The sequence below is a fragment of the Pan paniscus genome, chromosome 17 (assembly GCF_029289425.2).
Source record: "Pan paniscus chromosome 17, NHGRI_mPanPan1-v2.0_pri, whole genome shotgun sequence".
NCBI classification, from domain to species: Eukaryota; Metazoa; Chordata; class Mammalia; order Primates; family Hominidae; genus Pan; species Pan paniscus.
This window is the reverse complement of record NC_073266.2, coordinates 38,601,831-38,629,465: the sequence shown is the minus strand read 5'-3', so window position 1 is coordinate 38,629,465 and position 27,635 is coordinate 38,601,831. Positions and strand designations below refer to the sequence as shown.

General features: G+C 41.0%; 1 pseudogene; it reads left to right on the top strand.

Moving 5' to 3' along the window:
* The first annotated feature begins 108 nt into the window (after positions 1–108).
* On the top strand, positions 109–27,635 carry LOC100981973 (nuclease EXOG, mitochondrial-like; annotated as a pseudogene).

Below are 27,635 nucleotides of genomic sequence, written 5' to 3'. Positions count from 1 at the left end.
TCACACTGCTATAAAGATACTAACCGAGACTGGGTAATGTATAAAGAAAGGAGGTTTAATTGACTCACAGTTCTGCATGGCTGGGGAGGCCTCAGGAAACTTACAATCATGGCGGAAGCAGAAGCAGGTATGTCTTACACGGTGGCAAACGAGAGAGTGCCTGTGAAGGAGGAAATGTCAAACTCTTATAAAACCATCAGATCTTGTGAGAACTCACTATCACAAGAACAACATGGGGGAAACCACCTCCATGATCCGATCGCCTCCCACCAGGTCCCTCCCTTGACATTTTGAATTGCAGTGGGGATTACAATTCAAAACAAGATTCGGGTGGGGCCCCAGAGCCAAACCATATCATGTGGAAATGAAAATGTCAAATAATAAATCAATATCTTTAGAGAGATGAGATGATATTGAATATATAAAAGAACAGGATCATGTAAAGACAGCTCTTGGAAATTAAAAATGTGTTCACATAAATAAAAATATAAGTAGAAACACTGGAAAATAAAATTGAAAAACTCTTCCAGAAAGTAGGGTTAAAAAAAAAAAACCAGAAATGGAAAACTGAATAGAAGAGTTAGGAAAAATAAAGGATCAGTTCTAGAGATCAACATACAACTAACAGAAGTTCTAGATAAAGAAATGAAAGGAAGAATATTATCAAAGAAATAATTCAAGAAAAATTTCTAGAAATGAAGGATTCAAATTTTCAATTGAAAATATCCAACACTATCAATAAAAATAGACTCACCCCAAAGCATATCATTTTGAAATGTATTACAATAAGGAATAAAGACAGGATTCTACAAGCTATTAGAAAAAGCAGGTCATATGCAAAGGATCAAGAATCAGAATAGGTTTATACATCTCATTAGAAATAACTGGAATCTAGAAGACAATAAAGAAATACCTGCAAATTTCTGAAAGAAAATTATTTCCCAGTGATAATTCTAGACCAAGCTAAACTATCAATCAAATGAGAGAGTCAAATAAAGACATTCTCAATCACAAAAGGTTTCAAAGCTTTACCTTTCATGTATTCTTTCTCAGGAAACTCAGATAATGCGCTTTATTAAAACAAAGAAGTAAATCACAAGCAAGGTGTAAGAAACAGGAAACAGGCCGGGTGCGGTGGCTCACACCTGTAATCCCAGCACTTTGGGAGGATGAGGTGGGCGGATCACGAGGTCAGGAGATCGAGACCATCCTGGCTAACATGTGAAACCCCATCTCTACTAAAAATACAAAAAAAATTAGCCACGCGTGGTGGCAGGCACCTGTAGTCCCAGCTACTTGGGAGGCTGAGGCAGGAGAATGGCGTGAACCCGGAGGCGGAGCTCGCAGTGAGCCGAGATCGCGCCACTGTACTCCAGCCTGGGCGACACAAGTGAGACTCCATCTCAAAATAAATAAAATTTTTTAAAAAAGAAAAAGAAACAGAAAACAAAAGGCCCAACATAGTAGAAAAGCCAACAGAATTCTCAGAATGATGGTGAAGAAATATCCCAAGACAATGCCTATCTACTGGGATAGAGGGCAATTGGTCCAGACTGGAACAAGCCAGAAAACACAGGGAAAGCTTCTTAAGATTAAATTGATGAAACACCTGATACATGTGAATGTATTAAGAGATTTAGACAATTAGTGGAGATTTGGGGGTTGACTTAGTGAAAAAATATTTATATATAGATAACAAGGCAAATGAAAGACATTCCACAATAATTAATACTAGAGAAAATAAAGAGTCATACAGAAAAGACTAAATAATTATAGTTTCCTATATGGCTTAGCTGTGAATAGTATTTACATAGTCATAATATGTATATGTATAGTTAGATCCATATTATTTATATCATTATCTTTGTTAGATACATCTTATTTATATAATAATTTTATAATATAATACTTATATAATTTACATATTTTTTTGTTTTTGAGACAGAGTTTCACTCTTGTTGCCCAGGCTGATGTCCAATGGCGCTATCTCGGCTCACCACAACCTCCACCTCTAGGGTTCCGGCAATCCTCCTGCCTCACCGAGTAGCTGGGATTACAGGCATGTGCCACCATGCCCAGCTAATTTTGTATTTTTAGTACAGACAGGGTTTCTCCATGTTGGTCGGGCTGGTCTGGAACTCCCAATCTCAGGTGATCCGCCCGCCTTGGCCTCCCAAAGTGCTGAGATTACAGGCGTGAGCCACCACGCCCAGCCATTTATATATTAATAAGTAATATGGATATGACAAAAATTATAACTGTATTGGAAAGATGGAGGATAGGAAGAACTCAAGTATGTTGTGGGAACATGTAGGGGAGGGGAAAGATCTAAATATTTGTCTTCCTTCATGCAGTTTTATTCATAATGCCTAAAATCATAAAATAGCAGTATAAGTGTATTATTTAGATAGAGGTAAATATCAAAATTATTAGATAAGAGGAGAAGTGGTAAAGGATAGCTGTTTTTCCTAATAAACCTTGAGAAAGAACTACTTGGTTCTTTCAAGTATAGGCATGTATAATTTTGATAAAAGCCAAAGTAAAGAAGTTTAGGCCCGGCACGGTGGCTCACGCCTGTAATCCCAGCACTTTGGGAGGCTGAGGTGGGCGGATCACAAGGTCAGGAGATCAAGACCATCCTGGCCAACATGGTGAAACCCCATCTCTACTAAAAATACAAAACATTAGCTGGGAGTGGTGGCGCGTGCCTGTAATCCCGGCTACTCAGGAGGCTGAGGCAGGAGAATCGCTTGAACCCAGGAAGCAGAGGTGGCAGTGAGCTGAGATCGAGCCACTGCTCTCCAGCCTGGGTGACAGAGTGAGACTCCGTCTCAAAAAAAAAAAGTTTATACTGGTGCCGTGGAAAATACAAAATGAACAAGATCCAATGCCTCAAACTGCTTATTGTCAAGTTGGCGGAAGAGGGCTTTTGGGTGATGGTTAATGTGATTTGCTCTGAGAGATTAAAACGAAAACTATGGGAACCCTGAGGACAGAGAGGTTATATGCTTTGGGGATAAAAATATTTCTCTTGTCTGGTGAGGAAAGTATGATATGATTTCATCTGATGTAGTGAAAGCAGGATGTACTGAGAAACAAGGCCAGGGAAGGAAATTGAGGACAGACCTCTGGATGACCTTGAATACAACATTAAAGCTTTTGGAACCCGATGGAAAATGGTTAGGTATTTGGAACAGGGAGTTGATATGATCTTAGCTGTAATTTAAGAAGATCATCTGGGAGTAATATATAAATTGGATCGAATAGAGAAAAAAAGAAGGCAAGAAAATGAGAAAAAACCTAATTCAATAACCCAGGGAGGAGGTATGAGAGTCTGAACTTGAACAGGGTTGGTAGAAACAGGAGGTCAGGGAAGGATAGGAGATATTCCAGACAATAGTTAAACTCACTTTTCATAATTTATCTATTTGCTTCTGCTTTACTCCTGTTGGAAATTCTTAATGGGGACTGCTGCTTTTTTTTTTAGTTGGATTTTTATTATTATTATTATTATTATTTGTCTTTTTAAATTTTTTTTTATTATACTTTAAGTTCTAGAGTACATGTGCACTGTGCACAACGTGCAGGTTTGTTACATATGTATACACGTGCCATGTTGGTGTGCTGCACCCATTACCTCGTCATTTACATTAGGTATATCTCCTAATCCTATCCCTCCCCCACCCCACGGCAGGCCCCGGTGTGTGATGTTCCCCTTCCTGTGTCCAAGTGTTGGCTGATTATAAGGAGGCCAGGAGCCAAGTAAACCACATTGATTTGTAGCTTATTTAAAAAAAAAAAAAAAAAGCCAACCAGTTAATAAGCCTTAGAACATTCTGATCTTGGTACAAATGCTTGATGTAATCTTATTTTCTAACATTATATTTCATTTCAGTTGCTTGCTATATTGTTGACTAGAGACTTCAAAAAGAACTTTGTTTTACTTTTCATCCTCTCATTATTCTTATGAGCCGAACTGTTTTTTTGTTTTTTCGGTTTTTTTTTTGAGACAGAGTCTTGCTCTGTTGCCCAGGTTGGAGTACAGTGGCGTGATCTCGGCTCACTGCAACCTCCACCTCCCCAGGTTCAAGCGATTCTCCTGCCTCAGCCCCCCAGGTAGCTGGGATTACAGGCGCCCACCACCACGCTGGGCTAATTTCTGTATTTTTCGTACAGACGGGGTTTCACCATGTTGGCCAGGCTGGTCTCGAACTCCTGACCTCAAGTTATCCATACGCCTCGGCCCCCCAAAGTGCTGGGATTACAGGCATAAGCCACCACGTCCGGCGAGCCAAACTATTTTTAAATAAATTAAGAAATAATAATAAATTAGCAAAATCAATTACGTTCAATCACTACAGTGATTACACAGCCAGTCACACTGACTTCAGTTTCTTCCATATTCCCATTCTACCTATCATTCACAACACTGTCAGATTAACGTTCCTATTTAATATTTAACCACCCACTCAAATTTATACAGTGATTCCTTAATGCCTGCCCCCACAAAGCTACAGATTTTCTGCTTGATATTCAAGGCCTCCAAGACCCAGTCCCATTCACCTGTGCACCTTTACCTTCAATGACGTCTAACACCACACCTCCACTCCATCCTGGCTGTCTCATTACCCACTACCCTCACCATGCACATTTGCACCTCAGTGTTTTGCTTTCTGGCCTTTCCTACCTGGAATTCCCTCCCTTAACCTTTACCCTTATTCAGATTCTTACTTGCCCTTTAAAGCAGTGTTTTTCCATCTCTGCTTTCCTCTGAGAAAATGAGATCAGGCAGAGTCTTCCCAAGTATCAGCAAAGGTGGTCAGTAGCAACTCAATTCTGAACAGTTTAGCAAACCCAGGAGAAAGACTACATATAGTTCACCGTGGTTCTGGAAAAAGACCCAAGGTTGACTCTCATTGGCCTGGATAGGAGCACATGCTCACCCCTGAACCAATTACAGCACTTCTGGCTAATTCGGCTTGGGTCACATGATCAAGCTTTGAACCAGGGGCATGGGGCCAGTTTCCCGCAGGTGCAGGCCAAGAATAGCAATCGCGGCATTGTCCCTGGAAGAGGAGGAAATTATCCTGGGCAGACAAAAACAGTGGATGTGCGCCATACATTTTCTATCTCACATACCATTTAGAATATTATAGAATCTCTTTCAAATACTTAAATAAGATATACTTTCTTGAGGATTCTATTTAATTTTGAAGCACGATGGTAAAAACATGTATGGGCACGATGTGGCATCTAAAAAAGTGGAGACTTATATTTTTATTCTCCTTATGTAAGCATTGTTAGTCAGGTCAATCATAACCTAGAGTAAAATAATATTGCCAGACAGCTGGCACCGGGGCTTATGGCTGCAATCCCAGCACTTTGGGAGCCTGATGCAGGAGGATTGCTTGAGGCCAACTGTTCCAGGCCAGCCTGAGCAACTTAGTGAGAGCGAGATCCTGTCTCTAAAACAAAAATTTATAAGAATAGTAATATTGCCAGATTAATCTTCCTCAGTTATTGATTGACACAGATTTGAAAAGCACTGATTCATGTGGTATTAAGCATCTTAACTAAATCAAGCATTTTGTCCTTGTTTCCTGTGCCGTTAGACACCGATGAACTTCAGGAATGAAGACATTCACCCTTTGGCGCATTCAAAATAGAAAACGAGTTTGGTAATAAGTCATAATGACCATAGTTATAAAAATAAACAGTAATTTAGCTTTAGGCTGGGTGCAGTGACTCACCCCTGTAATCCCAGCACACTGGGAGGCCAACTTGGGCAGATCGTTTGAGCCCAGGAGTTGGAGACCAGCCTGGGCAACATAGCGAGATCTCCTCTCTACAAAACATACAAAAATTAGCTGTGTGTTGGCTGGGCACGGTGGCTCATGCCTGTAATCCCAGCACCTTGGGAGGCCAAGGCGGGTGGATCACCTGAGGTTGAGAGTTTGAGACCGGCCTGACCAACATGGAGAAACCCCATCTCTACTAAAAATACAAAATTAGCCAGGCGTAGTGGCGCATGCCTGCAATCCCAGCTACTTGGGAGGCTGAGGCAGGAAAATGGCTTGAACCCGGGAGGCAGAGTTTGCGGTGAGCAGAGATCGCGCCCTCGCACTCAAGTTTGGGCAACAAGAGCGAAACTCCGTCTCAAAAAAAAAAAAAAAAAAAAAAATTAGCTGTGTGTGGTGGCGTGCAACTGTGGTCCCAGCTACTTGGGAGGCTGAGGCCAGGGAATCGCTTGAGCCCAGGAGGTGGAGGTTGTAGTAAGCCGACATCCTTCCACTGCACTCCAGCCTGGCCAATGGGAGTAAAATCTAGTCTCCAAATAATAACAATGTAATAAATAAATAAATTAAACTAAAGAGGAGAATGGGGGGGATAGGAAAAGAAGGGGAAAAATTGGAACTTTGAAGTCAGAGTACTCCAAATCCATTTTCCCACCACTTACTAGGTATAACTTTGGCAAAATTTTGCACTTTCTCCAAGCCTCAGTTTTCTCTATGTGTAAAATGAGCATAACAACTGTATATAGGTTGTTTCAAGGATTAAATGAGACCATGCATGTGAAATATTTAGCACAGTACCTGGAGTAAAGCCAGGCGCTAATTATCAACACACACACACACACACACACACACACACACACATATATATGATTTTATTTATTTATGTATGTATTTATTTATTTATTTTGAGACAGAGTCTCACTCTTTTGCCCAGGCTGGAATGCAGTGGTGCAATCTCGGCTCACTGCAACCTCTGCCTCCGGGGTTCAAGGGATTCTCCTGCTTCAGCCTCCCGAGTAGCTAGGACTACAGGTGCGTGCCACCACGCCTGGCTAATTTTTTGTATTTTTTAATAGAGGCAGAGTTTCACTGTGTTAACCAGAATGATCTCGATCTCCTGACCTCGTGATCCATCCTCCTCGGCCTCCCAAAGTGCTGGGATTACAAGCTTGAGCCCCCGCCCCCGCCCCATTATTATTAATATTAATTCTTCAGGTAAGTTATTTGAAGGAAAGGATGAACCATCTAATACTTTGGAAGCAGGATTAGAAACAAATTGAATGGGTTAGGCTGGGCACGGTGGCTCACGCCTGTAATCCTAGCACTTTGGGAGGCCAAGGCGGGATCACAAGGTCAGGAGATCGAGACCATCCTGGCTAACACGGTGAAACCCCATCTCTACTAAAAATACAAAAAATTAGCCGGGTGTGGTGGCGGGTGCCTGTAGTCCCAGCTACTCAGGAGGCTGAGGCAGGAGAATGACATGAACCTGGGAGGCGGAGCTTACAGTGAGCCGAGATAGCGCCACTGCACTCCAGCCTGGGTGACAGAGCAAGACTCCGTCTCAAAACAAACAAACAAACAAAAAACTCGACAGTACATTTGCAAGCATAAACCAAGATGGGTCTTGCTAGATTCCTGAGCAAAGAGGTAGAGGGGTCCCTTGTGGATGTCAAGGGGTGAGGGTCAGCCACGAATGCTTTTGTAAAATCAGGGATTGTTGTGTCCTCCTCACATCTATATCATGTGTGCCTGTATCCCAGGACACAGCTGTGGAATGAGTGGAAGAATGACTCTAGGATACACTCATGAGGACATATGTCCATTCAGAAATCATGAAGTGATTCTTTAAGTATCAGAATTTTATAAACTATCTTTTGGCTGGGCACGGTGGCTCACACCTGTAATCCCAACAATTTGGGAGGCCGAGGCGGGTGGATCATCTGAAGTGTGAGACCAGCCTGGCTAACACGGCAAAACCCTGTCTCTACTAAAAATACAAAAATTAGCCAGGCGTGGTGGCACATGCCTGTTATCCCAGCTACTCTGACACAGGAGAATAGCTTGAACCTGGGAGGCGGAGGTTGCAGTGAGCCGAGATTGCACCACTGCACTCAGCCTGAGCGACAGAGCCAGAATCCGTCTCAAAAAAAAAAAAAAAACAACTTATAAACAATCTTTAATTTCTAGAAAAGGAGAGATCGTGGTACCCAAACCTATCTTTGTAAGTGATCACTGAATGTCCTAGCAGCATATGGATCCTTAAAAACCAGCCAATCAATACCTTAGCCTTGGTTGCTATGTTGCTGCTGTTTCCAGAATACCTGAGCTCTGGACAGGTATGCAGCACAATGGGCTATGAAGCTGGAATCAGATTCAAAGGATGATTCGTTTTCAAATTCATTTCGGCTGATTTGCTGAATGTGTGTGGAGTGGTCAAATCAAAGCCTCTTTGGGTAGTTTTAAGTACTTAGGCTTGTTTTCCGTGCTTCTTTTTTAAAAAAGCATTGGCTGGGTGTGGTGGCTCACGCCTGTAATCCCAGCACTTTGGGAGGCTGAGGTGGATGGATCACCTGAGGTCAGGAGTTCGAGACCAGCCCAACCAACCTGGTGAAACCCTGTCTCTACTAAAAATACAAAAATTAGCTGGGCGTGGTGGTGGTGGGCGCCTGTAAGACCAGCTACTTGGGAGGCTGAGGCAGGAGAATCACTTGAATCCAGGAGGCGGAGGTTGCAGTGAGCTGAGATAGCACCATTGCACTCCAGCCTAGGCAACAGAGCAAGACTCTGTCTCAAAGGAAAAAAAAAAGTGTCACTCTGGTGTATCTTGTCTACCTGTTCAGATGGCTTGCTGGCTGCCATTTGTGAAAATTACTTAAATGTGGGCTGAGACTGCAAATGAAACAGTAGTGACAACAACAAATTTTAATCAATAAAGACCACATACATTGAGAAGGCAATATATAAAGACATAAGAAAAAGAAGTAAAAACACTTTTAACAATTACCTAAGTGCTGTGTAAATAAGGTTTAAGAATGGTGGTTGAGACTGAGCTATATAAAGTTCAATAGGGTGTGATGACAGAGCTATTACAATATGCATGAAAAATGACATTTTTTAAAAAACAAAAGACGTCTTCTATAACTACTATACCATTAGATTTTGGCTAAAAGTATTGAAAAACAGAAGGCTAAAAGAGAAAATTTGTTAAGAAAACTAATATTATAAAAGAAGGTAAATAGGCTACAAATAAAGAAATATGAGATTGAAAGATGTTTGATGAGTTTTTGCTGAACCTGAATTTTTGCAGAGGAGTGGTGAGGTGAAGGTGTTGGGAAGGGGTGGAGGAATCTCTAGCCCTCCATATCAAAGAAAAGCCAGGATTTTAAGCCCAGAGCTTGGAACTTTCTTGGGACTCTGTAATGACCAGCATCTGCCACTGTAATTACGAAACGTGTTACCTGACCAACTTCATGCTACAATGTTAGCTTATTGGTGTGAAGCAAAACAAAATTTTACTTTCTTAACATCCTTTAAGTAGGTGTTACTTCCCTTAATAGCACTGCCATGCTTGGTCGGGGAGGAGGGGAAATCTAAATCCTCATGTAACAGCTTTAAAAATGTTCCAGCTATTATTTTTAAGCCTATACATTTTCCCCTCTAAAATTCTCTAACTTCTTCTAAGTTTTATGTTTTTTTTCTTCTTTCTTTGATGCTTTAGGTGTTTTTAATGTGCTCTCAATAGAAGTGCCAAATACTTATTAGAAGTTCTTTAGATCTTGTCTTTAGAATGTATAATGTAAAATTCTAAATTTATAATCAGAACAAAAATAATTTTCCTTTAATTTGTGTGGCATATAGTTTCCAAGTATTTTTTTCTCTGTTATAACTGAATATCACAACTTATTTCAGGATCAAAATATAGTGTGAGGAAGAAAAGATTTATCTAGTGATCAAACCTAAATTTAATTTTAACATTTTCCCCTGGGGTAAAATAAGGATGAAAAATAAGTTATAAATGTCTATATTCTGGCCATAGTTTAAATAGATAATATTTTCTGTCTTCAGTGATATTTTCATCTAATATCCAACATTTCTTAAATAATTAAAGCAAACCTCCTAGAGAATAACAGAAATTATGAGGAAAGTCCTATATATAAAATAATGAATTAACTATTGCTAGTTAAATTTATGTTTATGTTTCTTAAAAAAAAAAAAAAAGATGGCCGGGCGCAGTGGCTCACGCCTGTAATCCCAGCACTTTAGGAGGCTGAGGTGGGCGGATCATGAGGTCAAGAGATTGAGACCATCCTGGCCAACATGGTGAAACCCCGTCTCTACTTAAAAAAATACAAAAAATTAGCTGGGCGTGGTGACGCGCGCCTGTAGTCCCAACTACACAGGAGGCTGTGGCAGGAGAATTGCTTGAACCCGGGAGACGGAGGTTGCAGTGAGCCAAGATGGCGCCACTGCACTCCAGCCTGGTAACACAGTGAGACTCCGTCTCAAAATAATAATAATAATAATAATAATAATAATAATAATAGTTACAGTCTATGACTAGCCTGATCATAAATCAGTGCAGCACCTCTCTGGGTCTTAACAGATGCTCCACTTATTTCGCTTATAGTCATCTCTCCTTTAGCACTCAGTCTATGTTGGTGACCCAAGGTGCTGCTCCTAAGGCACATCCATCAGCCTAAACTTTCATCATTTTCCCTGGTAGTGTGAGCAGAGGACTACTAGCACTTGAGGGTTTTTTAGGCTCTTAGAAATCTACAGGACTCTTATCTACTTCACAACAAAATCAAATGCCATGCAAGATTGTGGCTTTTATATCAACAATCATGGCCGCAAAACATAGATAATAGATATAGATAATCTCTATATATAATTGTGTGGACTTTTACATATACTATATATAGATAGTAGTTTGGATTTTTTTTTATTATTACTAAAAGTGGTACCTAATTTCTCCGGTTAATTTTGAGAAATGTTTTATGAGTCTGAGGATGCAATTTTAAAGACAATCGAGCAAGTGCTTTCTAAAATTGTCCACTTGGCTCAGATGAGTCTCCATGTTTGAGTGCATTTTAGACTAGTTCATTGAACATGATAGAAAATGTCAAGGATTCAAAATCTCCCAAACACTTGAAGCTTGTAAGTTATTCTTGTGAGTATCCACTTGAGAACATTTGCAGGGAAGAGCAAGCATCAAAGGAATTGTAGTTTGGTTAAAAACAAATAAAGAAACATAGACTGAGTCCAGAAAGAACTGGGGCTTGAGCCCTGCAGTGTCACATACTGGTTATGTGGGTTTGGGTAGTTTCTTAACATCACTGACCTCAGTTTCCTCAGCTGTAAAACAAGAGAGCAACACCTACTTGATAGGGTTGATGTGAAGACTAAATAAGTTAAATGGGAAAGCACAGAAAGTGCTCAGCTCAGCCACTGACACATAAAATATATTCAATAAATGGTAACCAATGTTATTAAAAATATATTAAGGAAGCAATATCTAAGGCATGACTCCTATTTATAATGTTGGCTACCGTAATCTGGACAGTTGTTCCCTATCTCTTCTGTCCAATCTTGGAAAAAATATTTTTGGAATAAGAAATGAAAAAATTTTTAATAGTTTTACACAAACTATATTAGAAAACAAATTAACTTGAATTTAGAAGCAATAACTTCTGTGCCTTAAAAGGGGTGCCTAAATATTATTTTCAGATAGTTATATGTGTTTATAATGTTCCTTCCCTGTGGTAAACTGAGGATGGAGGAATAAATTGAATCAAAATACATGGTGAAAAATAACTGGATTCAGAAGACCCTGAGAGACAAAAAAAAAAAAAAAAAAAAAAAAGCAGATGATAGGAACACTTCATTCCAATCCCTTAAAATGTGATTCTCAGTTTCTCTGTTAGATCCGATGACAAAAGAAGCATATTATCTAGGCTCAGGCTGGCTGGAGATTGATCTGCTGAATGGAGCTAAAAACAAATTTCCAAGAAAATTTAATAGATTGACCTTCCCTATACCATACCAATAAATTTTATGGGAGAAATTACCCCTCTTTAATGAAAGGAATAAGATGTTGCTCCATTTCTAACTTAATCCGTGTAAATCACCCGGGAAGGGTAGGCTTGTCCAGTAAATGTTCTCCAATAAAATGAATTGCAAAGAGGCTAGACTATTTAATAACAAGATGAAATTTTCAGTTATTTGAGGAAGCTGCATTCACTATATAACAAAAAGCATTATTACCACAGGAGAAATACTTTCAAGATTCACTGTTCTTTCACTAATATAAATAACTCCTTTTGGGCAGTTCGGATTATTTAGAATCCAATAGAAAAAGAACATTGCTGGTAATATCTGCTGTAATAGAAAGCAATATCGAATCCTCTTTTCTGGAAGCATAGGATTGTGATGGCTAGACAATGTTCCTACAATTCGTTGCTTAAACTGTTTCATGGTTCTTTTTACTATATGAACTTTCTTAGATTAGTTCAAATTTGAGGAGTTTTTACCTGAGGTTGTTCCTTAAGGGTTCTATGTAAAATAGATTTAGAATGGAGTTGGCCTCTTTCCCAGAGCTGAGGGCTTATAGTGGCTTGGGCAGCTTGGGCAAAGAGACCATTAAGAAAATTCTTGTGGTAGGAGAGAGGCAGTGGCTTGGACCAAGGTGGTGCCAGTGGAGATAAGAGTAGTGGACATATTATATATATATATATATATATATACACACACACACATTTCTATATATTTATATATTTATTTATATATATTTATATATTTATTTATATATTTATATATATTTATATATTTATTTATATATATTTATATATATTTATATATTTATTTATATATATTTATATATATTTATATATATTTATATATTTATTTTTATTTTATTTTTATTTTTTTTTTGAGACAGAGTCTCGCTCTGTCTCCCAGGCTGGAGTGCAGTGGTGCGATCTTGGCTCACTGCAACTTCTGCCTCCTGGGTTCAAGCAATTCTCCTGCCTCAGCTTCCCGAGTAGCTGAGATTACAGGCACCCACCACCACGCCCAGCTAATTTTTGTATTTTTATTAGAGATGGGGTTTCACCATGTTGGCCAGGCTGGTCTCGAACTCCTGACCTCGTGATCTGCCTGCCTCGGCCTCCTAAAGCGCTGGGATTACAAGCATGAGCTGCTGCGCCCAACCTAGAGATATATTTTGAAGGAAGAACCAGTAGATTTATTTGCTAATGATTTGGTTATAGATTATGAAGGGAAGGGAAAAATTAGGAATACCACAAAGTTTGAGGCTATAATAATTGAATGGGAGTGGAGCCATTTACAGAGCTGGTAAACTGGGGGAGTGTTAGATTTGAGAAGGAAGATAAAAGGTAACATGATATGAGTCTTCTGTGTATAAGAAACATCTAAAAAAATTAAAATAATTAAAGCACTATCAAGCCTTTGCTTTTGAAAACATGTTCTAAATTTTTTTCCGTGGTATAGTATTGTTTTGGTGTAATCTTCAGACCTCTTTTAAACTATTTAACACTTTGATAGCTCTACAGATAATCATAATAGATCATAAAATATTTACTACTCATTTGTATTGCAAAGGGTTAGTTTATCTTTTATGAAGATTAAAAGACAAATTTTTCAGCCCTCTCTCCAAGTTCCATTATTTTACCCCCCAAAACACAATTAATTACATGCTTTTGAAAATCAATATATTTGTTTCAATAGCAGTACTAACTGGGATGGCAGGGCTAAGCCAATTTATTTAATGGAGTAGTTTTTGTTTTGGGATTGAGTCATTCCTTGTTGAACCTGCATACATATAAAGACTTGGTTTCATTAAAACAAACAACAAACAAACAACTTCAGGACAGAAATGCTTTTATTTTTAACTCTGAGATTTAACCAGGAAAACGACAATTTTAAAAGCTGAGTTTAGAGGTAGAATTAATAGCAACTCATTTGCTCAAACAAAAGATAAGAGTGCCATCTAGTGTTCATTAGGAGTATCTGTAACTTGGACTACTACTTTCTCAATTACAGCAGAAAAACAAATGAGAGGGAGACAAAGGAAAAAGACCACTGTGATAGCCACAGCAATTGAAAATAGGGACATGATTCCTGAGAGCTCAGAGAGGGGCACCAGATCTGAATTTAGAAATTATGAAGTTGCATCATGAAGTAGCTACCTCCTGAGCTGATAAAGGAGGAACAGTCACAGGTGACAAGGGCAGGAAGAGCACTGATGTCTAAGACATGAGTCAAGGTGGGAAATCAAAGAACAACATAATATTGTGGGCAAGTTTAACTGCTTGAGATAAAGCAGTGGAAAGTGAGTGCCTGGAAGGAAGGCTAGAGACGGGAGCAAAGCTGAGATCAAAGAGAGTTTGTATTTTCTATGCAATGGAAAGCCACTCAAGAGACAGCCTTTCATGGTGGCCCACCCCTGTAGTCCTAGCTACTCGGAAGGCTGAGGCAGGAGGATGGCTTGAGCCCAGAAGCTTGAGGCTGCAGTAAGCTATGGTCATGTCACTGCACTTCAGCTTGGGTGACAGAGCAAGACCCTGTCTCTAAAAAAAAAATAAAGATAAAGATAGAAAACAGAGAAACAGCCTTGCAATTCAGATACAACCCTGGCAGCATATGGGGGATGTATTAGGGTGGGAACTGAGACTAAAATTATGATGTAATTATAGTAGATGATGGTAGTAGTAAGCAGGAAAAAAGGATGACTCAAATAATTGGAAGAAAAGATAAATAATTAGGTTTGATGGCTGGATGTCATCTTTTAGAGTTCAGATAGATTATATTTTTATCAATTAACATTTTAAAATTCTATTTAAAAGAGTAAAGTTAGTGGGAAAGATGATTAATTTCATGTTGACAAGTTAACTTTGAGCTGCATGGGAAATAGTGATGTGTTGATGCTAACAGGCAATTGAATATCTGGTTCTTGAAGCTTTGAGGAGAGGGTTAAGTGGAAGATATAAATTTACTTTCATCAGCAGAGGTGGTTGCTGAAACAATGTGAACAAGATCACCCAGGAAATATATATAGTATAAAATAAGAACCTGGATAGAAAAGACATTACTAATGCTTAGTTTAAAGGAATGATTTGAATTTGGATATGTTCAGAATATATTAGAAAGAAAGGAGATAATTTCTTTAATCTCAAATTATAATTCACTGATGAGGATCAGTGTTTCAGAAGTTCCCTGTTGAGGTCTATCTATACAAATATTCAATGAATACATTTTCTATTTATGAACTATATTAATCAGGACCCTTTCAGCAAAGGATAGGAGCTAAAGTTGCAAAATAGTTCGAAGAGTTGCTCATATTCTTCATCCAGCTTCCCCTAATGTTAACTGACATCTTATATAATTTTAGTACAATAACTTGACAATTTTTTATCCCAGAAAAGATGGTATCCTTTCTAAAACATTGTGACATAAATTCCTGGTCAATTAAGATGAGATGTGACTATTATATTTAATAGTATTTCCTTAGAATTAAAGAACAAATTTAAATCTGGAAGTTATTAACGTCAAGGACATTTGACATCTTTGCTCTTTTCCAGTTGTATTTTAGATAAAACTTTGCTTGTCTAGATAATAAATTGGGCTGTTTTTCCTCCCCTAGAGTACTGATGAAAAGTACCACAATAATTATTGAATAATATATGGGAAATGTCAACAGAGAAATGGAAACTATAAAAAAAGAGCCAAACGCATATTCAATAACTGAAAAGTACAATTTCTGAAATAAAAACATTCACTGGCTGGGCTTAATAGTGATTGGGGATGGCAGAAGAAAGGGTCAGTGTGTTAATCTGAGTTTTCTGAGAAGTAGACACCAAGAAGGAATCAAACATGCAAGGATTTCTTTTTATTGCAATAGTTTTTGGGGAACAGGTGGTTTTCTTGTTACATGGATAAGTTCTATAGTGGTAATTTCTGAGATTTTGGTGCACCTGTCACCCAAGCACATACACTGTACCAATGTACAGTCTTTTATCCCTCACCCCCTCCCTCCCTTCCTACCAAGCCTCCAAAGTCCATTATATAATTCTTATGCATTTGTGTCCTCATAGTTTAGCTCCTACTTATAAGTGAGAACATACAATATTTGTTTTTCCGTTCCTGAGTTACTTCACTTAGAATAATGGTCTCCAAATAATGGTCTCCAACTCCATCCAGGTTGCTGCAAATGTCATTATTTTATTCCTTTTTACGGCTGAGTAGTACTTCACAGTGTATATATACCACATTTTATCCACTTGTTGGTTGATGGACACTTAGGCTGGTTCCATATTTTTGCAATTGCGAATTGTGCTGCTATAAACATGCATCTGCAAGTGTCTTTTTCATATAATGACTTCTTTTCCTCTGGGTAGGTACCCAGTAGTGGGATTGCTGGATCAAATGGTAATTCTTTTTTTTTTTTTTTTCAACAGAGTCTCGCTCTGTCATCCAGGCTGAAGTGCAGTGGCATGATCTCGGCTCACTGCAACCTCTGCCCTCTGGGTTCCAGCAATTCTCCTACCTCAGCCTCCCAAGTAGCTGAAACTACAAGTGCCCACAACCACACCTGGCTAATTTTTGTATTTTTAGTAGAGATGGGGTTTCACCATGTTGGCCAGGCTGGTCTCGAACTCCTGATCTCAAGTGATCTACCTGCCTTGGCCTCCCAAAGTGCTGGGGCTACAGGTGTGAGCTACCGCGCCCGGCCTGGATCAAATGGTAGATCTACTTTTAGTTCTTTAAGGAATCTCCATACTGTTTTCCATGATGGTTGTGCTAGTTTATATTCCCACCAGCAGTGTAAAAGTGTTCCCTTTTCACCACATCCATACCAACATTTATTTATTTATTTATTTTTAATTATGGCCGTTCTTGCAGGAGTAAGGTGGTGTCTCATTGTGGTTTTAATTTGCCTCTCCCTGATAATTAGTGATGTTGAGCATTTTTTCATATCAAAACTGCAAGGATTTTATTAGTGGAAACACTTGCGAGAGAAAATGGAGACAGAGCTGGAGAAGACTGGGACAACCATCAAATTGTAACGCAAGTCTGACCCCAAGTGAAGAAGAGAGGTTTGGAAAGACAAGAGAGTCCTTGAGTCAAAGCCAGCCAGCAGAGGGCATCAGTGTCTCCCAGGAGCAGGCTTCCCTTAGCTCCCTGTCATTCATGTCAAGCATACTCCAGATGCAAATGCAGCAATAGATTTCAGAGCACAGTAGCTATGGCCTGTGAGCAATTATAGTCCCTGAAACTGGAGATCTGAGAGGTATATTCTTGTGGCTGCTGCCATTGACCACTTCTGCTCCACAAAGTCATGTTTCTACATAAGTGCGAGGAGCAACTCCTTTATAGCTCCTGCCGGCCTTTCTTCCTGAGGGGAAACTCAGAAGAGAGAAGTTAGTGTGATAGACAATAGCCCCTGTTACCATAGTTGCTCTCGGGGGCCACAGTTGGAACTCATCCTATCCCTCCTCTTCATCCCATCTGACTGGATCACAGATTTGTCCACCAGTCCTCTGTCCTTCACATAACAATCCTGCCTTGGTTGAGCATTCAAATGTCTTCGGAGCTCTACAACTCTAACAATTAGGTCTTTAGCCTATCACTCAGCTGGGCCTACCATTCCTCTGTAGAAATAAGGGCTTCTTTGTAAGCTCTCACTGAAGATCTGTGGCTTGTCTCTAAAGTTTTGCTAGTAGTCGTCAATCCTCATTATCCTTCTGCAGAACGTCAATGCAATTTAGCAATAACCAGCCAACTCCACTGACTTTGTAGGTATTGTTTCCCCATATTTTTCAAAAGTCTCTGTTTTTTTGTTTGTTTGTTTGTTTGAGATGGAGTCTCACTCACGCCCAACCTGGAGTGAAGTGGCCCTATCTCAGCTCACTGAAAGCTCCGCTTTTTGGGTTCAAGTGATTCTTCTGCCTCAGCCTCCTGAGTAGCTGGGATTGCAGGTGTGCGCCACCATGCCTGGCTAATTTTTGTATTTTTAGTAGAGATGGGGTTTCATCACATTGGCCAGCCTGGTCTTGAACTCATGGCCTCAAGCGATCCACCTGCCTTGGCCTCCCAAAGTGCTGGGATTACAGGCGTGACCCACTGTGCCTGGCCTCAAAAGTCTCTGTTAACTTACTTTTTACAATATTGCTCTCCACTGATACAGTTTCTCAGTTCACCACCAGTGAAATATTCCACAATAGAGCTGCTGTCTTTTTCCAGGGGCTCTCTTTGCTCCACTTGCCAACAGAACAGCGTCCTGTGTGCCTGCCAGGTAGTGGGTGAGTCAACCCCAGAGCCTCACCTCACTGCGTGTTTTGTCAATCCGCCCATGATTTAACTTATTTTATTCAGGTGTCCCTTCAGAGCAAACGCTAAGACTGGATTAAACATGAAAGGCTTTTATTCAGGGAAATTATCGTTATAGAAAATGTGGGGGAAGGGAACTGGGGAAGGCTGTGAGAACCTCCAAGTCTGTCCTGGAGTGAAGGGGAGAGGGAAGGAAGGTTAGGTGGAAGCTTCCTAGGCTGTCTTGAAATCCAGGGAAAATTCAGCAAGGCCACTGGGGAGTACTTGAGCCAAAGTCAGCCATTAGAGGGGCCCTTAAACGTTTGCCATACTCAGTGTTTGAGTGGGTGCAGCCTGTGGGAAGTGCGTCCTCAGCACAAACATAGTGATGAATTTCAGAGCGTGGCAGCTCGGACCCTCAGTCAATTATGCTTCCCGTAGCTACAGGCTTGGTCATTCTCATGACCACTATAGTCCATGAACTCGGAGAAGGACCATTAGAAATTATGCATTTTGAAAATGAAGGGGAGCAAAGATGAACAATAATGAGCAGAGCCTCAGTGATGTGTGGGATATTTTAAATGATCTGTGTTAGTCTATTTTCACACTGCTCTACAGAACTTCCCGAAACTGGGTAATGTATAAAGGAAAGAGGTGTAATTGACTCACAGTTGTGCATGGCTAGGGGGGCCTCAGGAAACTTCCAATCATGGTGGAAGGTGAAGGGGAGGCAGGGACCTTCTTCACAAGGTGGCAGGAGAGAGAATGATGCAGGATGAACTGCCAAACACTTATAAAACCATCAGACTTGTGATAACTCAGTATCAGAAGAACAGCATGGAGGAAACCGCCCCCATGATCCAATTACCTCTACCTGGTCTCTCCCTTGACATGTGGGGATTATGGGGATTATAATTCAAAATGAGATTTGGGTGGGGACACAAAGCCTGACTAACATAAGTATAAGTATAAGTATAAGTATAACATAAGTATAAGTATAAGTTGTCTAACATAAGTATAATTTCAGTCCCAGAATGAGAAGGGAAAGAGAATGGAACAAAAAAAGAGCTGAAGAAAAAAATAATTGAAATTTCCCCAAATTTGGTGGAAATAATCTACTTACATATCAAGAAGCTCAACAAATGCCAGCAAGAAAAGTACAAGAAAATCATAACTGGACACATCGTAGTGCAACTACCAAAAACTGAAGTAAAGAGATTATATTGAAAGTAGCTGGAGAATGACATTACATAAAGAAAAACAGTGACATAAGTGACGGATAATTTTTTCCTGAGAAACAGTGGATGCCAGAAAAAAATGGAAAAACATCTTTAAAGTGTATCTGGAACATGCATCAACATGAATCATGTGTTAAAACACAAAACACATCTCGCAAAATTTCCAAAATATTGAAATTTTACTATGTTCCTTGAACACAATGAAATTAAAGAATAGAAAAGAAGTAAAGTTGTCTTTATCCACAGGTGACATGACTGTTTCTACAGAAACATTAGAACGAATGCCCAAAGAACACTAGGTGTATTAAGTGAATTAGTACAAGGTCAAAAGTACAAGGTCAAGACACAAAATTCAATTATATTTCTGCTAACTGGTAAATAATTAAAAATTAACATTTAAAATGCCATTTACAATCACATAAAAAATGTAAATCACTGAAATGTAAATGTATAAAAATTACGCAAGATCTCTACACTAAAAAAATATAAAACATTGAAAGAGGTATTAAATAAAACATCAGTGAATGGAGAGCTATATCAAAATCATGGATTAGAAGACACAATATTGTTAAGATTAATAGTCTTCCAAAAGTGATCTGTAGATTCAACACAATTCCAACCAAAATTCAAATAGAACTTTTTTTTTAGAAATTGACACATTGACTCTAAAAATTTTATGGAAATGTCAAAGACCAACAAGAACCAAAACAATCTTGAAAAATCAAAGCAAAGCTGGAAGATGTACACTACCTTATTTCAAGACTTTGTTTAAAGCTACAGTGGGGCGGGGTGCGATGGTTCACGCTCGTAATCCCAACACTTTGGGAGGCCGAGGTGGGCAGATTACCTGAGGTCAAGAGTTCGAGACCAGCCTGACCAACCTGGTGAAACCCTGTCTCTACTAAAAATACAAAATTAGCCTGGCGTGGTGGCACGTGCCTGTAATCCCAGCTGCTCAGAAGGCTGAGTCAGGAGAATCCCTTAGAACCCGGGAGGTGGAGGTTGCAGTGAGCCGAGATCATGCCACCACTGCACTCCAGCCTGGGTGACAGAGCGAGACTCTGTCTCAAAAAAAAAAAAAAAAAAAAAGAAAGAAAATACAAATAAACTTAATTATATGAAAAGATCTCAATGACAATAATATAAGTGAAATTGAAACTACAGTGAAATGTGTTTTATCTGTTATATTCATCATGATAAAAAGTGAAAACACTTGGCGTTAGCTGGGAATGAGGAAAAGTGAGGAAACAGGTTTTTTTGGTTTGTTTGTTTGTTTGTTTTTTGAGATGGAGTCTTGCTCTGTCGCCCAGGGTGAAGTGCAGTGATGCGATCTTCACTCACTGCAACCCCCGCCTCCTAGGTTCAAGCAATTCTCCTGATTCAGCCTCCTGAGTAGCTGGGATTACAGGCGTGCACCACCATGCCCAGCTAATTTTTGTATTTTTAGTAGAGATGGGGTTTCACCATGTTGGCCAGGCTGGTCTTAAACTCCTGATCTCAGGTGATCCTCCTGCCTTGGCTTCCCAGAATGCTGGAATTTCAGGCGTCAGCCACCACACCCTGCAGAAACAGGCATTTTTATACATTCTGGGTAGGAACATAAATTGATGTCCTCTCTAAGGAGGGCAATTTGACCCAGTGACTGAACTTATGATATTTATCTTGCAGCTACATTCTGAGAACTACAAAATAACTCTTGGCAGAACATGAGCTCTAAGAGACCTGGCCAGCTCCAGTGTGGCTTCTGGCTGCCTAAAGCTGCATCCTGGGACAACCTCGCTCCCTTTGAGTTCCTGTCTGTGAAAGCTCAAGCTCAGTTTGTTCTAGCCAACACCTGACAATAGGCCCTGACTCCTTCTTTCTTAGAGAATTTAGTTGAAAGAAGCTTACATTTGTAAATCCTTTCTCCGTCACTTTGGGTTATAGAGCCAGTGTTTTGTATCTGTTGGATTCAATCAACTGTGGATCAAAAATACTTGGAAAAAAATTGCATTGTACTGAACACGTACAGACTTTTTTCTTGTCAGCATTCCCTAAACAATACAGAATAACAATTATTTATATAGCTTTATATTATATTAGATATTATAAGTAATCAAAGATTATTTAAAGTATACGAGAGGACACATGTAAGTTATATGCAAATACTACACTATTTTATATCAAGGATTGGTGCATCTGGGAATTTTAGTATCTTTGGGGGTCCTGGAATCAATCCCGATGGTATATATACAATACCGATGGTATATATACATAGCTCATATAAACTAGGCATGTCATTCTCAGGGACCTGAAAGCCATTCCTTTGAAATGTAACCACCAGGAAGGATAGGACCTGTCTCTCAGTCTGTAGGAGAGTCCTAACTTCAGTAATTGCCAGCTAGTAGGCCAGGCGTGGTGGCTTATGCCTGTGATCCCAGCATTTTGGGAGACTGAGGTAAGTGGATTACTTGAGGCCAGGAGTTCGAGGCCAGCCTGGCCAACATGATGAAACCCCATGTCTACTAAAAATACAAAAATTAGCCAGGCGTGGTGTTGTATGCCTGTAGTCCCAGCTACTCGGGAGGCTGAGGCAGGAGAATTGCTTGAACCTGGGAGGCAGGGGTTGCAGTGAGCCAAGATCATGCCACTGCACTCCAGCCTGGATGACAAAGAGATACTCTGTCTCAAAAAAAAAAAAAAAAAAGCCAGCTAGTAGACATAGCTGGCCTAATCACATTTACACTCACCCACCTTTTTTTTTTTTTTTAGAGTGTCACTCTATTGCCCAGATTTGAGGCGCAGTGGCATGATCACAGCTCACTGCAGCCTCGACCTCCTCAAACAATCTGGCTCAAGTGATCCTCTTGCCTCAGCCTCCCAAGTAGCTGGGACTACAGGTGTGCACCACTAGGCCCAGCTAATTTTTGTAGTTTTTGTAGATGGAGCTTCACCATGTTGGCCAGGCTGGTCTCAAACTCCTGAGCTCAAGTGATCCATCTGCCTTGGCTTCCCAAAGTTCTGGGATTACAGGTGTGAGCCATTGTGACAGGTTGACCCAACTTCTTACCCACTTTTTGTAATTTTTCACTTCCCTGACTGTATTTGAGCCCCCGTTTATTCCCCTTCCCTTCTCTGTTATTCTTTTATTAAATTGCTCAGTTACCTCTGGGTAAATCGGAATGGAGCTCACCTCTTTCAGCTACTGTCAGTAGTTCCTGAATAAAATCTGTTTTCATTACTTTAATGTCTGTCTTTGATTATCTTTAGCAATTCACACATGTTGAAAATGACATACAGGTTGGGTATGCTGGCTCATCCCTGTAATCCCAGTACTTTGGAAGGCTGAGGCTGGAGGATTGCTCGAGCCCAGGAGTATAAGACCAGCCTGGGCAACATAGTCTCTACAAAAAAAAAAAAAAAAAATTAGCCAGGTGAGGTGGTGCACGCCTGTGGCCCCAGTTACTTAGGAGACTGAGGTGGGAGGATCACTTGAGCCAGGGAGGTTGAGGCTGCAGTCAGCTGTGATTGTGCCACTGTACTCCACAGAGTGAGACCTTGTCTCAAAAGAAAAAAGACTGGTCACAGTGGCTCACACCTGCAAACCCGGCACTTTGAGAGAACAAGGCAGGTGGATCACCTGAGGTCAGGAGTTCAAGACCAGCCTGGCCAACATGGTGAAACCCCATCTCTACTAAAAATACAAAAATTAGCCGGGCATGGTGGCATGTGCCCATAATCCCAGCTACCTGAGAGGCTGAGGCAGGAGAATTGCTTGAACCTGGGAGGCAGAGGCTGCAGTGAGCTAAGATTGTACACTGCAACTGCACTCCAGCCTGGGTAACAGAGTGAGACTGTCTCAAAGAAAAAAAAAAAAAAAGAAAGAAAGAAAAGAAAAGTACAAGGCAGTTCATTATAGCATTGTTTGTGATAGTCACAGATTTGTAACAACTTTTAATTTGTAGGAGTCCATCAAGAGGGGCCTGCTTGAATAAAGCATCATAGCACATCTATACAAACAGTACTATTCAACCATAAAAAACAAGGCACTTTATGAAATGGTAGAAAGATTGCCAAGATTTGTAGTTAGATGAAAAAAGAAGCCGAACAGTATGTGTTGTCATTATTATTTGTCTAGAAAAAGAAAGAAAACAGGTGAATATCAATTGTATGCCATTTATATACTGGAAGGACAATAAGACACTGAGAACAGTGGTTACCTGTTATAAGGAGACAGCAATTACCCCTGGAAGGGCAAGCAGGCACCTGAAATCCAGAGGTGGGCAGAGGCAGACACAGTTCATACTTTGTTGGGGAGCTGCTTCCTGGGCAGCTGATCCTGGACTTCCAGGAGGTGCTAGGCCATGGCAGATGGCCAGCACTGAGAACAGGCTTGAAGGGATGAAAACGTAATTTTTTTTTTTTCAAGATGGAATTTCACTCTTGTTGCCCAGGCTGGAGTGCAGTGGCACGATCTCAGCTCACTGCAACCTCTGCCTCTGGAGTTCAAGCGATTCTCCTGCCTCAGCCTCCAAAGTGGCTGGGATTACAGGAAGGCACTACCACATCCGGCTAATTTTTTGTATTTTTAGTAGAGATGGGGGTTTCACCATGTTGGTCAGGCTGGTCTTGAACTCCTGACCTCAAGTGATCCACCTGCCTCGGCCTCCCAAAGTGCTGGGCGTGAGCTGCTGTGCCTGGCCTGAAAAGGTAATTTTTGGAGAAGGCAGAGATCAACAGGGCCAAGGTTAGTGGGCCATGAAGCAGAGTGACTACAGAGCTTCAGCCAGCAGATTGGATTACATTTAATACTCTCCTTGCTCCAAAGTTCTGGAGAGGCATCAGAAAGGGAAACGCCACTTAGCATGTGGGAGATCTGCTGAACCTCAACTCCATGTGGCCGGAGTATCCTTATTACAGATTATAGTACATTATTGAATGAACTCTATGGAGCAGGGATGAAAATGCACCACTTGGATTTCCTAATGCAGGGAAGATAGTTGGCAGGGAGCCTCAGCTGCCGCTCCCCAGGCCCCTTCCAGGTTGCAACAACACCGTGCTCCCCAGGCTGCTTTCCTGTGAAGGACTGGGTATGGTTGTGAGTGCTGGTTCAGGGTGCTCCTGTAATGGGTGGCTTTGGCTTGAGGGTTTCCCACTGGTCTGGTGAAACTTTCTTAGAACGGAGTCCCTTTCTAGTCAAGCTTTCTTCTTTCCCCACTCGCCTTTCACAGGTGTCAGATCAGCTCCAAAATCTGAAGGCCCTTCCTGCCCAACCTGCTCCCCTTGTCCCTCCTGGGCATTTCTCCCAATCTACCTCTTGCATCTCTAATATTACTCGCCTAGTACTTCCTTATCAGAGCACCTGAAGTCACACAGACTCCTTATTTTACACTTCTGGTTTCCTGGCCTCTTCAAATATTTGATTTTATTTTTAATGATTATATTCTGAAATCAAGATTTTATTGAAGTTTAGAAAGAGAATGGAAAGAGATCTTATTTAAGACCCACTAACTAGTGGATTCTGTAGGATACTTGGAGTTCACCCAAGGGATTCTCATCAATAATTGAGGAAGAGAACTTTGCAATGGGAGCTCAGAATTGTTGACATTACAGGTGCTGTCGATAACCCACTTCTCACTCTCAGGTTTTTAGAGAAGAGGACCCCAAATGGGTCTCTTGGTCTGTTTATTCAGTTCTTTCATCTCTACCACAGTTACTCTAGGTAGTTCCAGAATAGCCTCACTCTTTACTCAGAATCACTGTTCCCAACACTCAGATTGATGCAGTCTGGCCCACTCTCCAGACTTCTGCACTCAGGAGGATTCCCCTAAGGGCTTTCACTTTCCTTATCCAGCTCTGGTCATGTCCCTCTCTCCACCCATCCCTGCACCTGCTCATCAAATGTGTCCAATCATGAAGAGAGTTCAGTTCCTTTTCCACAGGACTCTTGGAACCCATTCGAATGTGGAAGTATGCCTAGGCACATGTTTAACAGTCCCCAGACATTCCATTTAAAGCAAACATGTGGCTGGGCAAGATGACTCACACCTGTAATCCCAGCACTTTGGGAGGCTGAGCGGGCAGATCACCTGAGGTCAGGAGTTAGAAACCAGCCTGGCCAATATGGTGAAACCCTGTCTCTACTAAAAAATACAAAAATTATCCAGGCATGGTGGCTGGCACCTGTAATCCCAGCTACTCAGGAGGCTGAGGCAGGAGAATTGCTTGAACCTGGGACGTAGAGGTTGCAGTGAGCCGAGATCGTGCCACTGCACTCCAGCCTGGGCGACAGACAGAGACTCTGTCTCAAAAATAAATAAATAAATAAATAAAGCAAATATGTGGTACTTTGGGTCAGATAACTGCCGAGGGTATTACTTCCCACCTCAGAGGCGCCTGGTGTTTTTTGAGTGGCTGCACGGTCAGGGCTATAGTGGGCACCATGGGAGGTCGGCTCACAGCCCTGCAGTTCCTCTAGAGTCAGGGTGCTGAGGCAGTGGTGGCAGTGAGGGGGCTGGATGAATCTGCAGAAAAGGCTCTGGGGACAATTTGGATTCCCTTTAACTGGAACAGAGACAAGGTGATGCAGACAGAAAACATTGTATATTTAAGCCTGGTCCCAATATCCCTCCAACCTTCAGTGCCTTCAGCGAGGACCATGTTGGAAGCAGGTAGTCCTGAGGACACACGGCTCCAGCTGGAAATAACAAATGTTCAAGTAAAGGCTGAAACTTTTTACCTTTCTACTATTGTGCCTTGGGATTTCATAATAATTCTGGATGTTGAAACAGAATAGAAATGTTCTGTTGAGAACTGACAGGGAGGTTTGAAGATATTTGGGTAGTATCTGGGCCTTTGACCTTACCGCAGACTAGAAGTGATGGAAAGAAAAGAGGTACTAAGTGATCGGTGAGACAAGATGGCAGTCCCCTCACACCTTTATGAGGTGATCCTGGCCTGTAGAAGCCCAGTTTCTACAGAACTAATGCCACTAGGGGCCTTTGTGATACCCAGTGGAGCCACTGGCTTCCAGTCCTAGTTAACTGGATTCCAAGCGAGCCTCTGGGACCTAGAGAAGTTGTCAGAACTGATGTTTTTTCCTTGTTTGGATAGAATTAGTGATGTCAGAAATATCTCCTCTGTGGACACTTGTAAGCACCTGGATTTCTAGGAGTTCACTGTACCTGAGCACAAGAAAGATTGAGGAAGCCAGATCAGTGGACACACTGGAAAAATTCCTGGAAAATTTGAAGAATGCAGGGATTGAACCAGATGATTACTTCATGAGTCTCTGTGAGAAGAAACTAGAAGAACTCAAAGCTAAGGAGCAGTCAGGAACCCAGACAAGAAAGCCATTCTGGTTTTCATCTCAGAACATGTGTGATATTGGCAGGACGCAGTGGCTAATGTCTGTAATCCCAGCACTTTGGGAGGCCGAGGCAGGCACATCACTTGAGCTCAGGAGCTCGAGACCAGCCTGGCCAACGCGATGAAACCACATCTTTACCAAAACTACAAAAATTAGCCAAGCATGCTGGTGAGTGCCTGTAGTCTCAGCTACTGGGGAGGCTGAGGCAGGAGAATCACTTGAACCCAAGAGGCAGAGGTTGCAGTGAGCTGAGATTGTGCCACTACACTCCAACCTGGGTGACAGGGCAAGGTTCTATCTAAAAAAAAAATTAAGTTAAATATAAATAAGTAAACAAGAACATGTGTGATATCATCTGTAAGGAAGCAGGCACGCCCTCCTTACACTAATATATTATAGTGGCTTTGCTTTTTGCTTTTTTTTTTTTTTTTTTTAAGACATGGGGTCTCGGTCTGTCACCCAGGCCAGAATGGAGTGGTGTGATCATAGCTCACTGCAGCCTCCTACTTCTGGGCTGCTCAAGTGATTCTCCCGCCTCCGCTTCCTGAGTAGCTGGTACCACCCACGTGTGCCACCACCCTCAGCTACTAGTGACTTTGCTTTAAATAAATGGTGGAATCCTAAATTTACAATTAAAAATTTCCCTAAAAGATGAAAGATCTACAATTTTTTGGTTGGGTATTTTATAGGACTTGGGAACTAATTGTTGAGGAAGCTATGACACCTGCAGATGGAGGGCTGATCTTGTATGAAGTTAACAGGAGGACCGTGTCCACAGATGACGCTGCATTTGTGTTTCTCTGGATGTGTAGTATTGTGAAGACATTGCTTAGTTTTATGCCTCCAAATCATGCATCGCCTTTGATGTATCTGTTCATCCTTCTTGAAACTCAGATTGTACAGTCTGTTCCTCCTGGGACCTGA